This window comes from Marmota monax, unplaced genomic scaffold (assembly GCF_021218885.2).
Source record: "Marmota monax isolate L192 unplaced genomic scaffold, Marmota_monax_Labrador192_F-V1.1 WCK01_AAM20220418_F8-fsc00158, whole genome shotgun sequence".
Taxonomy (NCBI): Eukaryota; Metazoa; Chordata; class Mammalia; order Rodentia; family Sciuridae; genus Marmota; species Marmota monax.
Window position 1 is genome coordinate 3,134,283 of NW_026694092.1, and position 17,387 is coordinate 3,151,669.

A 17,387-nucleotide genomic window follows, 5' to 3' on the forward strand; every position below is an offset into this window, starting at 1 on the left:
CATATCATTTAATGCATAAAAGACATTTGACAATATTTAAAAATCCATTCGTGGTAAAAGAGCTCTCCACACACACTAGAAATTAAAGGAAACTTCCTTAGCCTGATAAAGGGCATTGACAGAAAACCTATATATAATACCCTTAATGGAGAAAGACTGAATGCTTTTCTGTATGATTAGCAAATAAGCAAGGATGTCCACTCTTACTGCTCCTACTCATCAACAAGGTGATAATCAGCAAGTTCAATAAAGCAAGACATACAAATGAAGAAGAAAGAAATAAAACTGCCCCTCTTTGCAGATAATATTATGCTTCATTTAAAAAACCTGAAAAAATCAAAACTCCTAAAGAAATACATGAGTTTAGGAGAGTTGAGGGGTACATGGTTGAAACAAAAATCCAATCATATTTCTATGTATTTGCAATGAATATTTGGAAATTGAAATGTAAATAATACCATTTCTAGAGGTTCTACAGAAAATGAAACACTTAAGTGTGAATCATAAAATATCATACAGTACTGTTTAAAAACACTCTACCATAATGAACCAAACGTGGAAACTACCTAAATGTCCTTCAAAAGGTGAATGGATAAATAAATTTTGTCATTTCCAAGCAATGGAATATTATTCAGTGACAAAAGGAATTTGTTAATGAGAAACAAAATAATTTGTACAACTCTCAAAGGCTGAGTGAACAAATCAAGTCTTTTGGTAACATACCATGTGATTCCACTTTTTATGATATTCTCTAAAAGAAAAAAACTGTAGTGATAGGAAACAGATCAATGGTTGCCAGGAGAGAGAGGAGAGGGCAAGAAGTGACTGCAAAGGGATTTCATGAAAGAGAGTTTTGGAGTCATGATAATGTTCTGCATTTGGATATTGGTGATGGTTACATGAATCAAAACATCTGTTAAAAGTCATAGAAATGAGTGTCACACAAAATTTTACATCTTCTATATGTTAATCTAAAAAATAAAATTAAAATAGAAAACTAAGGAAAAGGATACTGGAAAGATGACAGAATAGGAAACACCCAGGAATTTTTCTTGCCCACTAGACAACGAGTGCTCTGGCACAATCTGTCTGATGTAACAATTTGGAACTCTGAAATCTATTAAAACCCTCATCTTCCAGAGAAAGGCTTGGACAGTGAATTGTGACTAATTTCAGGTCTTAGCACAATAGCAGCCACCCATCCCCCACTGGAAATGTTTCACACATCTTACAGGACTCAGGGTGGACAAAATGGACCCTTTACTCCAAATATAGGAAATTTGTGCTCTGTTCGCTGATGGCAGATTCAAATCATAGAAATGCAGAAAAAAAGGGGTAGGCATTGTCATACTGCCTCACATTGTTGCAAGCCCCAAGCCCTAACCCCTTGCTAAAGTGATTTCCAAGAGATTTAAAGTGCAGACACCATCCTTTGCTCCCTTCAATTTTTTCTTTTTTTTTTTTCCTTTTGAAAACCAGCCATTATGATTCAAAAAAACTACTATACATTCAGAAGAGATTAGGAAAATGACTACACATGCCCAGGGGAAAGTACAGACTCAGAAAAGACCTGAGAAGACCTGAAGTTTATACTTCAGGTTGATCCTTGGCACAGAGACAGCCTACAATAATAACCAAATCAAAAAGATTTTTTTTTTAAAGAGAGAGTGTGTGTGAGAGAGAGAGAGTGAGAGAGAGAGAATTTCTTAATATTCATTTTTTAGTTTTTGGCGGACACAACATCTTTGTTTGTATGTGGTGCTGAGGATCGAACCCGGGGCGCACGCATGCCAGGCGAGCGCGCTACCGCTTGAGCCACATCCCCAGCCCAAAAGAAAGAATTTAAAAAAAAAACAATAATAAGGAACAGCAAAACATGGAGATGGGGAGGATGTGACTTGCAGAGTTATCACATAATGGGATCCAAATGTCCAGTTTTCAATGAAGAAACTCAAAATACACAATGAAATTGTAAAGTAAGTATGGACCATTCAGAAAAAAAGTAAATCAACAAAAATGCTACCTGAAAAAGACCAAATGGCACATCACTAGACAAAGCCTCTAAAACGACTATTATAAAGATGCTCAAAGAACAAAAGGAAGATGTGGAGAAAGTCAAGAAAATCAGGTATGAACAAAATGGAAATATCAATAGAGAGAAAAACCTAAAAAAGAAATTCTCACATTGAAAAGCGTAATAGCAAAAGTCAATTTTTCACTAGAGGGATTCAAAAGTAGATTTCAGCAAGCAGAAGAAAGATTCATTGGAGTTGAAGATAGGACAATGAAAATTATTGCGGCTGTAGAATAGAAATGAGATTGAAGAAAAGTGTCTAGACCCTAAGGGACCTGTGAGATAACATCAAGTGGACTGACATACATACTGTAAGATTCCCAATAGGAGAAGAGAGAGAGACATAGAATGAATATTTGAGGGAATAATGAATGGGTGAAACTTCCCAAATTTGATGAAAGACAAGAACATAAGCATGCAAGAAAGTTAATGAACTCCAGACACCCACACCAAGACACATTATAATCAAACTTTTGAAATAAAAAGAATCTTGCAAGCAGCAAGACAAAAGTGATTTGTTGCATATAAGTTGCTCATCAATTTGGAGGCCAGTAGGCTGTGGGTCAATAGAGTCAAAAGTACACAAACCCACCTGTCAACCAAGAATACTATATCTGGCAAAACTGTCCTTTAAAAGTTAAGGCGAAAAGTGGGGGCCACCCTGAAAATGGGAGGGATATCAGTGGAGTGGAGGAGGGAATTGAAGGCCAAGGGAAAGGGACAGGAAAGGGGAGGAAACCTTGGAATGAGTTTGACCAAATTATGCATGTGTGAATGGATCATGGTGAATTCCACCTTTATGTATACATATAAAGTACCAATTTATAATTGCAATAAATAGATGGGTAAAGGCCAGTAGAGGAGGAGATGGTGAGGGAGAAGGGGAGGGAGGGAGGAGGTACTAGGAACTGAAATGGAGCCAATTATATTCCAGACATGTAGGATTACATCAGACTGAACCCCACTATTATGTGTAACTAATAAGTGCATTTAAAAAAAAATTAGTGTGATATGACCATGTCTACAACTGCTAAAGCATATTGTCCTTAAAAAATAACCTCAGCCTTGCTAACAAGGGTCAAGCAAAGACCTAAAATAGACATTATTTTTTTCATTTTGAATTGATTTATCTCACACATTTGTCACAGCAATGAAAGTCTGACTAACACATAAAATTGATATTAAGAAAAAAAAGTAAAGGTGAAATTAAGGCAGTCCTAAATAATCAAAATTTGAGGGAGTTCATTATCACTAGATCTTCCCAAAAAGAGACTCCTGCAGGGAAAAAAAATGAAAGGACACCAGATAGCAACTGAATACGCTAGGAAGAAATAAAGATCACAATAAAAGTAAATATCTGCTCGATTATAGAATTAATATTACTCTACTAATACCTTGTAATTCTACTTTTTGATTCTCTGGGGTTTAAGAGATCAGTGCCTTCTAAAAATTATTACTCTCAAAACTAATATTATTCTAACTTAAGTTTACAAGTTCAAATTTTGTTTTCTACTTAATTTAAGAAACTAATCTTTTAAATAAATTTAAATTATGGTTTTGGGCACATAATTTATAAAGATGTAATTCTGTAGCATCACAATCAACAGGTGTGGGGACAGGGCTATTAAAAGATCAGAGTTTTGGTATGCTATTCAAGATAAGCAATTCAAATTAAAATGTTATAATTTTGGATGTAAAATTTGACCCTAATGGTAATAACCACAAAGAAATAGCCACAGAATATATACAAAATGAATATAAATGTTTCACTACAAAATTTAATGAAACACAAAAGAATATATTAATGCAGGGAATGAGAGGCAAAAAAGTGATAATATATATATCAAAAACAAATAGCAAAATGACAGAAATAAGTCTCTATCAATCAGTGATCACTTTAGATGTAAATAGACTAAAATTTCCAGTGAAGAGACAGGATATATTATCAGAATGGATTTTTAAATGATCCAGTTATAGACTGTTTACAAAATATTTACTGTAAATCCAAAAACACACATAAATTGAAAGCAAGAAGATGGAAGAAAAATATTCCATGCAAAGAAATACTAAAAAGGGAGCAAAAGTGGCTATACTGGTGTCACACAAGATAGACTTCTAATCAAATAAGCTTACAAAAAAAAATAAAGTCATATATTAATAAAAGTTTCAATACAGCAAGAATTTATAACAATTGTAAACATTTATGCACTTAATAAAAGACCACAGAATTGAAGAGAGAGATGGACAGCATTGTAATAATAGTCAGATACTTCAGTATTTCCTTCTCAATAATGGATAAAACAACCACATACAAAATAAGTCAGGAAATTCAGAACTTAGCCTGATGTGGTAGTGCACTCCTGTAATCCCGGTGGCTCGGGAGGCTGAGGCAGGAGGATCTGGAGTTCAAAGCCAGCTTCAGCAACAGCAAGGCCCTAAGCAATTCAGTGAGACCCTGTCTCTAAATAAAATACAAAAAAAAAAAAACAGCTGGGGATGTGGCTCAGTGGTTGAACATCCCTGGGTTCAATTCCTGTTACAAAAATAAAGGAAATATGGAATTTAAGTGATACAATAAACCAAATAGATGTAACAGACATTACAGAACACTGCTCAACGACAACTTCATAACTATTCTTAAATGCACATGGGACATTTTCCAGTATAGACCATATGTTAAGCTACAAATTAAGCCTCAATAGACAAAGCAGCTTCTCTGACTACAATGGATTGAAGTTAGAAATCAATAGCAAAAGTAAAAATGGAATATTCACAAATTTGTGGAAATATAACAATGGAAGTTATAGCCAGAGCAAATAGGTAAGAAAAAGAAATGAAAGTTATACAAAGTGGAAAGGAAGAAGTAAAATTATCTCTGTTTACAGATAAAATAATCTTATATGTAAAAACTTCTTAAAATAGTAGAAGGCTACAAAATCAACACACAAGAATTAGTTGCATTTCTGCACACTAATAATTACCAATCTGAAGAGGAAATCATACAACACTGTTGGTGGGAGTGGAAATAGTAGAACCACTGTAGAAAACAGTATGGCAGCTCCTCAGTAAGTTAAAAATTGAATCACGATCTAATCCAGCAATTCCACTTTTGTGTATATACTTAAAAGAACAGAAAGACAGACTTCAGAGATATCTTTTTACACCCATGTTCATAGCAGCATTATTCACAATAACTAAAACATGGAAGCAGACCCAAGTATCTATTGATAGATGAATGGTTAACTCAAATGTGACATGTTCATACAATGGAATATTATTTGGCTTTAAAAAGGAAGGAAATACTGCAATATATTTTAACATGACCGAATCTTAAGGACATTATGCAAAGTGAAATAAGACATTCACAGAAAGACAAACAATGTATTATTTCCCTTGTATGAGTGAAATCATGGGCATGGGAAGTTGAATGGTAGTTTATAGGAGCTGGAGTGAAGAGGGAGTGGGGGGTTATTGTTTAAAGGGGATAGAGTTTCAATTTTGCAATATGAAAACAGATATGGAGATGGACGGTGGTAATGGCTGTACAAAATCATAATCATGTCTGAATACTTATGAACTGTACATTTCAAAATGCCTAAGATGGCAAATTTAATGTATATTTTACCACAATAAAAGAAACTGAAAAAAAGAGAACATACTAATCATATCTGTGACACTGGCACCACTTGGATAGCATTCACTCTATGCTAGGCAATGTTCTATGTTCTCTCCATGTTATTAACTCACATGTAGAAAATAAGATCCAGTGATTTGCCCAATTTGGTATTTCTCAAACTTCACCTGGGGATCTTGTTAAAATGCACATTCAAATACAGTAGGTATTGGAGGGGTCCTGAAATTCTCCATGGGATGCTGAGGCTGCTGGTTCATGTACCACACTTCGAGAAGCCAGGGCCTAATGTTCCACACTTAGTAAGTCAGGACCAAGATTCACAATCTAATCATTAGAGATGGAAGTCAGTGTTCTTTCTATTGCACAGTTGCTATCTCCAGAGATTTTTTTCCTCTCCTGCTGTAGTTTGATAGAAGGCAGTTAATTACAGTCTGCCAGTTTCAGAGTGCGGGGCTGGGCAGTAGCAAACAGAAAGCACCCCTTTCTCCCAGTCAGCTCTCTACTCCACTAGCAACCCTGGCTATGAGTAGTTGTCTAACCCCCGGTAGATTTGACCATACACACATAAACTTCAGGATTGAACTTTTAAAAAATATATGTGTTGAGACTGATAAGCCAGTTGTAGGCATCAGTATAGACCCACAGAGGAGGAGAGGGGAAGAAAGAAGTGAATAAGCACAGGAAAAAGAGTAAATGGACAACAGAAAAGGGTGGAGGTTGGAGTGGGGAAAGGTCCAAATTCCTTCTGTAGCCTGCTTGGGATGATTATAGTAATAAGAAATCACCAGTGTGCTGTTAATGCTCCCAAATTGGGAGTAAACCATAGCCGTCAGGTGGACACCTGAGTAGTGTTTGTCTGTCGAAGGAGCCTGCTGATTATTTATTTGCATCACAGATTCCTCATTTTGCAATCCTGGCTGTGTCAGCCAGTATATTGACTGGCTGTCTAGACATGGGGCCATCTTTGATGATGATGGATTTCTAAGTTATCTCTATTCTCTTCCTCTGTAGAATGCTCCTAAATCAGTGTGCTGTAGGACTATTCGGGACTTTCCTGCTCCCAGAATAACCAAAGGCTAGTGAGAGGCTCCTGTCAGAAGGGTATGGCAAGTTGAAGATAAGTCTAGGTACAGGGATCCTTTATCCTTTATTCTTGATGAGTTTTAGTTTAATAGGATATGGTGGATTACACTGACAGACTTTTTCTTTTTCTTTTTTCATTTACCTTTAAAAAGGAGCTATAACTTGCATCATACAATAAAATAAATCTAAAGTGTACAGTTTGAATTGTTACATATGTATGTATGTATACATACTCATGTGTTTATATACATAGTATATCTGTGTATCATATACCTTATTTTATACATATATGTGTACTATAGGCTTTTAAAGCCATTAAACAATCACTTCTTATAGACATAACATGTCCAATGTTCACAGCATAGTTGATACTAATGGGAATCACCTTTGAGGCAATTAATCAAATGTCATTCGTTTTTGTTCTTGTCTCATCACTGTTAAAGGGCTCCTCTAAGATTGCTCCTTCAAGAGATGCTCTTTATGTGCCTAAAATTTGTCAGCTTTCCATTACTGTAATAAGTTACCCAAGGTAATCAATTTATAAACAGGAAAGGTTTATTTTGGCTCACAGTTTTCGAGGATTCAGTCTGTGTATGGTTGGCTCCATTGCTTTGGGTGTATGGTGAAATACTGTGTCATGGTAAGAAATGTATGGCAAAGCTAAGTCTTTACCTCATGACTGGGATATGAAAGAGGCAGAGAGGGAAAAAAAGGGTCCCACATTCTCCTTTGAGTGCACACCCCCAGTGGCCTAAAAACCTTCCATTAGGCCCAACCTCCTGAAAGCTCCACCACCTCCCAATATATTGTGTCAAGGGTTGGAGATCAAACCTTCAATACATGGGCCTTTGAGGGACATTTGAGGTTTTAATTATAGCCCTCTCTCTTGCCTCAACTTAATCTATTTCTATATTATTAGTGTATAACAAATTTACTCAAAATTATCCATGACATTCAACAGTAATATTTATTTTTTTTTCATGTAACTGGAGGGTTGCATAAGCATTGGTTGATATAGACTGGACATGGAAGAATAATTTTGGTAACTTGACAGGGATTCTTATACTTTTTGAGCTAGGGATTCTAAAAATCTAAGCTGCGTTTAGCAAGAGTTGTGACTCAACTTTGTTTAATGTATTTCTCATCTTAGTGAAATCAGTGGCTAGTCTAGCCATGTCTTTCTCATGCAATGGCAGAGAGTGCAGATGTAGGAAGGAACAAACACTGTGGTAGTTAATACCATGTACCACTCTTGCTAAGACACACTGCTTTCCTCTCATCAGGCACCAGAATCTTCCACCAGATGCCCCAGCAACTCCACACCATGGCCGGATCCATTATGGAGGTACCATCCTATGGCAAGGCTCAAGCTGTGGGGAAGGAAGAGCAATTATTGGTTTCCCCTCACTTTTTTTTAATAATCTGAGAGCTAGATGTTTGTGACTTTCAGTCTTTTAAAAACCCTAAAAAATGATTTTTACATTTGGTCCTTCTTTCCCTAGGAGGCCTTAGCTGGCATGGGAATGTATTTAACTGATATTTAGTAGACATGCTCAGAATCAGTTTTCTCCAAGAATGTAGTCAAACTGTAGTCTTCTTCTTTTCTTCCCAAGAAATCTTCAGGAAATCTCAGAGAAGTTGAACCAAATTTCTGTGCTCCATTAACAGATCCTCAATAATTTCAGTATGACTCAAGTCTTGAATTATTTATTTCTGATAATTATCACTCAGTTAATGACTTTTTGTTATAATAGCTTTTTAGAAAGTTATATCACTTTTAGAACAAATTATTATTATTATTTTACCTAATTTTATTTTGATATAATATTTTTCTCACATCAAAACACACTAAATCCATTCTAAGAAGTGATATTTTGACATTATAGTTACAAGCAAAGACCCATTCACCAAATTAGTTGACATATCAGTTTTTAGTCAGAGTATATCTTAGGGCACATATTTATATTACATGCCATGTTTGGATGAACTAAAAATATTTTGCCTTGTGCATGGAACCTTAGAAAAAAGGATAAACAAGTAATATCTCTCTCTACAACTTTTCTGTTATCCTCAGGTGCTACTTCTATGTTTCCAAAGTACTCTTTTGCTTAGTCTTTCTTTTGCCCTAAAAGTGTTTTTCTATGCTATAACTTTGTTTTTATTTTTTTTTATTTTTTCAGCAACAGAATCTCTCTCTATTTTATTTGACAGCTTCATTTGTATCAGGCTATTTATTTTGACCTCTTTTCTCTTCTTTCCAGTAAGCATAAAGCTTTGAATAAAATTAAGCGATTTATTTATTTATTTTCATATTATTTTTTATTTGTTTTAATTAGTTACACAAGACAGTACAATGATCTTGACATATCATACATTTGAATCAGATAGGATATAATTTCTCATTTTTCTGAGTGTACAGGTTGCAGAATTACATTGGTCATGTAGTCACGTATATACCCACAGCAACAATAATGTCTATTTTATTCTATGTCCTTCCATTCCCCCCTTCCCCTCCCCTCCCCTCCCATCACTTCTCTCTACCTAATCTAATGTGACACACTCCTTTTTTCCCCCCTCACATCTTCATACATGTATTCTGCATAACGATGAGGGTCTCCTTCCATCTTCCATGCAATTCCCCTTCTTACTCCCTTTCCCTCCCACATCTCTTCCTTATTTAGTGGTAATCTTCTTCTCATGCTCTTCCTCCCTACCCCATTTTGAGTCACCCCCTTATATCAGAGAAGACATTCAGCATTTGATTTTTTAGGGATTGGCTAACTTCACTTAGCATAATCTGCTCTAATGTCATCCATTTCTCTGCAAATGCCATGATCTTGTTATTTTTTAGTGCTGAGTAATATTCCATTGTGTATGTATGCCACATTTTTTTTATCCATTCATCCTAGGAATCAAACCAGAGACTCTGCATCTAATAGAAGAAAAAGTTGGCCCTAATCTCCATCATGTGGGGTCAGGCCCCAAATTCCTTAATAAGACACCTATAGCATAAGAGTTAAACCAAGAATTAACAAATGGGACGAATTCAAACTAAAAAGTTTTTTCTCAGCAAGAGAAATAATACGTGAGGTGAATAGGGAACCTACATCCTGGGAACAATTTTTTACCCCTCACACATCAGATAGAGCTCTAATCTCTAGGGTATACAAAGAACTCAAAAAGTTAAATAACAAAAAACAAATAACACAATCAACAAATGGGCCAAGGACCTGAACAGTCATTTCTCAGAAGACGATATACAATTAATCAACAAATACACGAAAAAATGTTCATCATCTCTAGCAATCAGAGAAATGCAAATCAAAACCACCCTAAGATACCATCTTACTCCAGTAAGAATGGCAGCCATTATGAAGTCAAACAACAACAAGTGCTGGCAAGGATGCGGGAAAAAAGGTACACTCATACACTGCTGGTGGGACTGCTAACTGATGCAGCCAACTTGGAAAGCAGTATGGAGATTCCTTGGAAAACTGGGAATGGAACCACCATTTGACCCAGCTATTCCTTTTCTCAGACTATACCCAAAGGACCTAAAAACAGCATACTACAGGGATACAGCCACATCAATGTTTATAGCAGTACAATTCACTATAATTTTGCTTTTAATCCACTTTGAACACAATATAATCATGAGTCCCCATAGGTTGAAAAGTTTGGTGGAAAAAAAATGATAAAGAATGTAGCTTCCAAATATTGACTCCCCCACAAGTCTCTTTCATCACTTGTCACTTCTATCAAATTTTCTTTTTCCTTTTTCAAGAAAACTAAATATTCATGACATGATATGATATTTTGTGTATAAATCATATTTATTTACTTTCACTTATTTAATATTGATATAAACATGTTTTTATCTGATTAAATATGTATTATCTCTCTGTGGATATTGCTTCTGTGTCTTGGGTTGAGATAGAATATATAATTTTGCTCGGTAAAATAAAGGGAACTTTTGGTTTCAGACAAAATCAAGTAAATATGTTTCACCTTTTTAAAAAAACCTCTGGAAAGAATATATGAAGCAAATATCTGAAGACACTGGAAATTAGACAAAAAAAGAGTGTTCTGCTTAAGATCCTTTGAATCCGAGGAATGAACTTTTTGCCCTTCACAAATCTTGTTATGGGTGCCATAGTAGCTCATGAGCCAGAGTATCAGACACAGAAAAATCACGTCAAAACAAAACAATAAAACAAGATAAACAATGTCTATCTATACATAGGACTAGGAAAATGAAAAATCTCACAGGACAAAATGCTATTGGCAACACAGGTCCAGCTCCACATGAACACCTCCCAAAATTGTGTCCTCCCAAAACACCTGTGCATGGCAGTTAACATTGGCACTGTGTGAGGAGATTTGTGAGTATTACCCCAGTTTTGCAGTGGCAAGGCAGTCCCTCTGCCTCCTGACACAAGGGCATCAACAGAATCTGCAGGTGAGGAGACTGCTGACTACCAGTACAGCTCTCAGTCCAGTGGTAATAAGGTAGATCCCCCTCTCTGCAATAGAGTACCTGCAGAGGGTGTGCGTTAGTAAAATACTTAATTCCATCCTGCTCCAGTAATTATGAGACAGTGTGTCTTCTTCCTCTGACCAGTGTGCATCTACAGAAACCAGATATATGAACAGATCCTTGTCTAGCATCATGGATTGGAAGTAACGAATAACAAGATGTAAATAAGAACCAGAGATAGATTATGCATATTGTCCAGGATAAAATTGAAAATCGCCTCTCAAAAATTATGAAAAATTTCAATTAGAATGATAAAAGAGAATGAACAGATGCCAACACCAAGATGACACAGATGTTGAAATTATCTGACAGCAATTTTAATACAACCATTATGAAATGCTATGATGAATAATTACAAATATTTTGAAACAAATGAAAAAATAAAACATCTCAGCAGAGAAATAGAACACACAAAGGAAAAATTAATAGAAATTCTAGAGCTGAACAAATAATTGAAAAAAACCATAAAGGTTCACTGGAGGGGGTCAATGACAGAATGGAGATTACGGAAGAATGAATTAGTGAACTTTAAACTAGAACGATAGAAAATTCACAATCTGCACAATAGAGAAAATTGATTGAAAAAATAAACAGATGCTTAGGGACTTGCAGCACAATAATAAAAAGATCTAATAATCATCATTAGCACCTCAGAAGCAGATAAGAAAAAGTGTAATATTGAAAAAATATTCAAAGAAATCATGATTGAAAATACCTTGATTGTGGCAGAAGATATAACTAAAGACAAAGAAATAATCTCAAAAGCAACTAGAGGAGAATGACTGAATATCTACAGGTGAAAAACTATTCAAGTGACAGCATATTTCTCATCAGAAATCATGGAGATAATAACAAAGTGATACAATATTGTTCATGTACTGAAGATATTCTATGCTCACAATTCTATATCTAGAGAAAGTAGATTTAGGAATGAAAATTAAATAAAGGCATTCTCATACAGAGGAAAATTAAGAAAATTTGTTGCCAGCAGAATTTCTGCCTTAAAAAAAAACTGAAAAAAAATCAAATGGAAAGAAGTAGTAACAAAGGAAAGTTGGAACATCAAGAATTAAGAAGAATGATAGAATGGGTAAATGTACTGTACTATCCTTTTCTGCCTGAGTTCTTGACATTATTGGAAGGTTGAAAGCAAAATTCCAAGATTGTGCTATATTGCCTCAATATATATGGAGGAAATATTTAAGAAAACGGAATTATAAAAGAGGAAAAATAAAGCGAATAAAATAGATAAGCTTCCTACATTTAATTTGAAATGTCAGGTCAAAACATTGATATTAATAAACTGTGATATGTTACATAGGTACACAGTATTCCCTTAAGTAATCATAAAAAATGCTGTAAAGATATATACTCAAACCCTATAAACAAAAAAATACATTAGTAAAATGTATTAAAGTAATATAGAAGAAGGTAGGAAAAGAGAAACACAAAACAACTAGAAAATACATATAAGGGTATTAGTCTTAAATATTAACATATCAATAATTGTTTTAAATGTAAATGGTATAAGTAATCCATGTTTATAAAAATCCAACTGATTTTTGTATGTTGACTTCATATCTTACAACTTTGATGAATTCATTCATTTGTTCTAACAGTTTGTAGGGGGAGACTTTAGGGTTTTCTACATATAAGATCATGCCATCTACAGACAAGACAGTTCTGTTTCTTCCCTACTGACTTAGATGCCTTTTATTTATATTTCTTGCCTAAATGTTCTGGCTAGGACTTCCATTACTAAGTTGAATAGAATTGGCTACAATAAGCACCCTTGCCTTGTTCCAGATCTTGGAGAAAAATTATTCCTCTTTTTGTCCTTGAGTATAATGCTAGCTGTGGGCTTGCAATATACAGCCTACATTATGTTAAGTAATATTCCTTCTACATCTCATTTCTTGAGGTTTTTTTGTTTTGTTTTGTTTTGGGAGGGAGGTACCAGAGATTGAACTCAGTGGCACTTGATCACTGAGCCACAACCCCAGCCCTATTTTGTATTTTATTTGGAGGCAGGGTCTCACTGAGTTGCTTAGCACTTCACTTTTGGGGAGGCTGGCTTTGAACTCTTAATCCTCCTGTCTCAGCCTCCCTAGCTGCTGGTATTATAGGTATGCACCATTGTGCCCAACTTCATTTCTTGGGTTTTAATCATAAATATATATTAAATTTGGACAAATTTACTGCACCTATTGAGATGATCATGTGATTCTTATCCTTTATCTTGTTAATGCAGCACATTATATTTATAGATTTGCATAAGTTGAACCACCCTTACAACATGGGGGTAAGTACCACTGGATAATGCTATATTATTCTTTTAATATGTTTTGAATTCAATTTGCTAGTTTTTTGTTGAGGATTTTTGAATCTATGTTCATCAGGCATATTGGTTTGTAATTTTCTTTTCTGGTAGACTGGCTTAAGTATCACTCTACATCTTTTGATTGGACAGTTTAATCCATTTACACTTGAAGTAATTATTGATCAGAAAGCACTTAATATCACTATGTTGTCAATTCTTTTGGTGTTTATTTTTATTTTATTTTTTTAAATACACAACAGTGGAATGTATTACAATTCTTATTACACATATAGAGCACAATTTTTCATATCTTTGCATAAAGTATGTTCACGCCAATTCATGTCTTTATACATATTCTTGTTTGGATTTTTGGTTTTGCATTACAATTCTTTTAACACATATACCACAATTTTTCATGTCTCTGTTTGTATATAAAGTGGTTTAACACCCAATTCATATCTATTCCTCCCATGTTCCCCCTACCTACCCCACTATGAGTCAGCCTGCTTATATCAGAGAAAATATTCGGCATTTGTTTTTTTGGGGATTGGCTAACTTCACTTGGCATTATCTTCTCCAATGCCATCCATTTACCTGAAAATGCCATGATTTTATTCTCTTTTATTGCTGAGTAATATTCCATTGTGTATATATTCCACATATATACAGGTTGAAATATTCTATGTATGTCAGTTAACTCTAAGTTATTGATTATGTTATTGAGTTCTATAGTGTCTTTATTCAACTTTTGCTTGGAAGATCTATCCTGTTGTGAGAGAGGTGTGTTAATGTCACCCAAGATTATTGTGTTGTGGTCTGTTTGAGTCTTGAACTTGAGAAGAGTTTGTTTGATGTACATAGCTGCACCATTGTTTGGGGCATATATATTTATTATTGTTATGTCTTGTTGGTGTAAGTTTCCCTTGAGCAGTGTGTAATGTCCATATTTATTCCTTCTGATTAACCTTGGCTTGAAGTCTACTTTTTTTGATATGAGTATGGAAACCCCTGCTTGCTTCCACAATCCATGTGAGTGTTATGATTTTTCCCAACCTTTCATCTTCAGCCTGTATATGTCTTTTCCTATCAGATGAGTCTCCTGGAGGTAACATATTGTTGGGTCTTTTTTAAATCCAATTTGCTACCCCATGTCTTTTGATTGGTGAGTTTAAGCCATTAACATTTAGGGTTACTATTGAGACAGAGTTTGTATTCCCAGCCATATTTGTTTATTTTTGTTATTTTACTTGAATTGGTTTTCCTCTTTGATTAGTTTTTCCCTTAGTGTACTATCTCCCTCTGCTGATTTTCATTGCTGTTTTTCATTTTCTCTTCATGAAATATTTTTCCAAGGATGTTTTGTAGTGCCGGTTTTCTTGCTATAAATTCTTTTAACTTTTGTTTATCGTGGAAAGTTTTTATTTCATCTTCAAATCGAAAGCTTAATTTTGCTAGATATAAGATTCTTGGTTGGCATCGATTATCTTTCAGAGCTTGGTATATGTTGTTCTAAGATCTTCTAGCTTTCAGGGTCTGTGTTGAAAAATTTGCCATTATCCTAATTGTTTTTCCCTTATATTTAATATGATTTCTTTCTCTTGTGGCTTTTGAAATTCTCTCCTTATTCTGTATATTGGGCATTTTCATTATAATGTGTCTTGGTGTGGATCTGTTGTGATTTTGTACATTCAGTGTCCTGTAGGCTTATTGAATTTGGATTTCCAATTCATTCTTCATGTTTGGAAAGTTTTCTGATATTATTTCATTGAATAGAATGCTCATTCCTTTGGTTTGGACCTCTATGTCTTCCTCTATACCAATGACTCTTAAGTTTGGTCTTTTTATGCTATTCCATATTTCTTGAATGTTCTGCTCATGGTTTCTTAACATTTTTCCTGTGTGGTTTATGTTGTTTTCAAGATGATTTATTTGATCTTCATTGTCTGATGTCCCATCTTCTAAGTCGTCTACTCTGTTGGTGATGTTTTCATTTGAGTTTTTAATTTGGTTTATTATTTCTTTCATTTCAAGGATTTCTGTTTGTTTGTTTGTTTGGTATAACCTTTATCTCCCTGTTGAGGTGATCTTTTGCTTCTTGGATTTGTTTATGTAGCTCATTGTTGAAGTGATCTTTCACTGCCTGTATTTGTTCTCTTATATCTCCCTTGAGTTCACAGAACATTTTAACCATGTATATCCTGAACTCTTTCTCTGTCATTTATCTGCTGTGGTTGCCAATGATTCTAATGATGTGGTGTCTTGATTTGTTTGTGGTACTTTCTTCCCTTATTTTTCATGTTGCTCTTGTGTCTTCCTATCCAGCTCTGTGGATCCAGTGTGTTACTGTTTTTACCCTATAGATTTGTAGTGCTCTTGTAGGGTTCTAAGATCACTCCTTTGTGGGGAAGGACAATGTTAATAGATCCCAATATCAACAATATATCACCCATGAACAAATTGTTGTTATTAAGACTTTTATAGTTTAGTCTCAATGTCCAGAAATGTTGGATTCAATTATTATTTAAAATATAATCAGTAGTTTCATAAAAAGGTTTATACTTTCTGGCAGTGGATAATAAACTGGAGGTCAGGTGTAGGACGATATGTTGAGGGGATAAAATGGAGGGGACAGAGTTATTATATCTTAGGAAATGTGAAAGAGAAATCTAGTGAAGTGGGTTAGTAGCAGGAGAATAGACAGGAGGTATTTGGGGGTAGAGAATTACATGGGAAGACAGTAGAGTTCATAAAACAAACACACATATGTTTTTAGAAAAATACAGGATGTTAAAATATTATAATTTGGAGGGTGAATGAAGATGAAAGAGAAAAAAAGGAAAGAAAGAAAAAATGAAAGAAGAAAAAGAAAGAAAGAAAGGAAAAAGAAAAAAGGCTTATGTAATTCCTCTATATTATATTATTCAGGTGACTCAGTCCTCAAAGTCCTATTTCATGCAAGGTTCTTGGTTTTACATATGTTGGGGATGTGAGGGCCAGAGGATAGAAGGGTAGAAGAGAAAGAAAAGAAGAAAAAAAACTCTTTAGAGATCTGTTTCTTTGTCTTCTCATCCAGTAGGTGTCTCTGCCCTCAGGATGGTGTAGTAACCAGGGTGTGAAGACTGGACTTGGTGTGGAGTGTCTGGAAGCAGGGCGTACAGCCCACAAGTTCCAGAAGGGAAATAGTGCCTCATGGATCTTTCTTTACTACCGCTCATCTGACTTGTGCCCCTGGTATCATCTCCCTCTCTTGCCTGGAGGTTTCCCAGATTCTGGTCTCTCTGTTATGCTCCAGACTTTAGTCCTCTCCCCTCTCTTACTTATCAGGTCCCAACTGCGGGACCTCTCACCCCTAGGCTCACTCCATGTGGGCAGCGCCCTGTTCACACTGCACTCCTGTCCAACTGAGAGCTATTTTTGTGTTGGGTGGCCACTCTGCTGAGTTAATGCCTTGGGGAGGGGGGAGGAATTGGAAATCAGGTACCTGTTCAAATGGTGATCCGATCTGATCTCCACGCCCACCACAAAATGGAGAGGAAAGTTTTCCAAGATGGAGTCGGTCTGCTTCCAGAGCCTGGGTGTCTGGTGATGTGGGGGGTGCTGGGCCATAGCCTTGTGCTGTGGATAGGCAGCATCTGGGTGACCTGCATGGGAGCAACACGCAGTCTGGAGTTCTGCAGAGGTGCTGATATCTATCAGGTTTCTGCTAAGCCGTTTGTGAGCCATGTGTGAGCTAGAACTG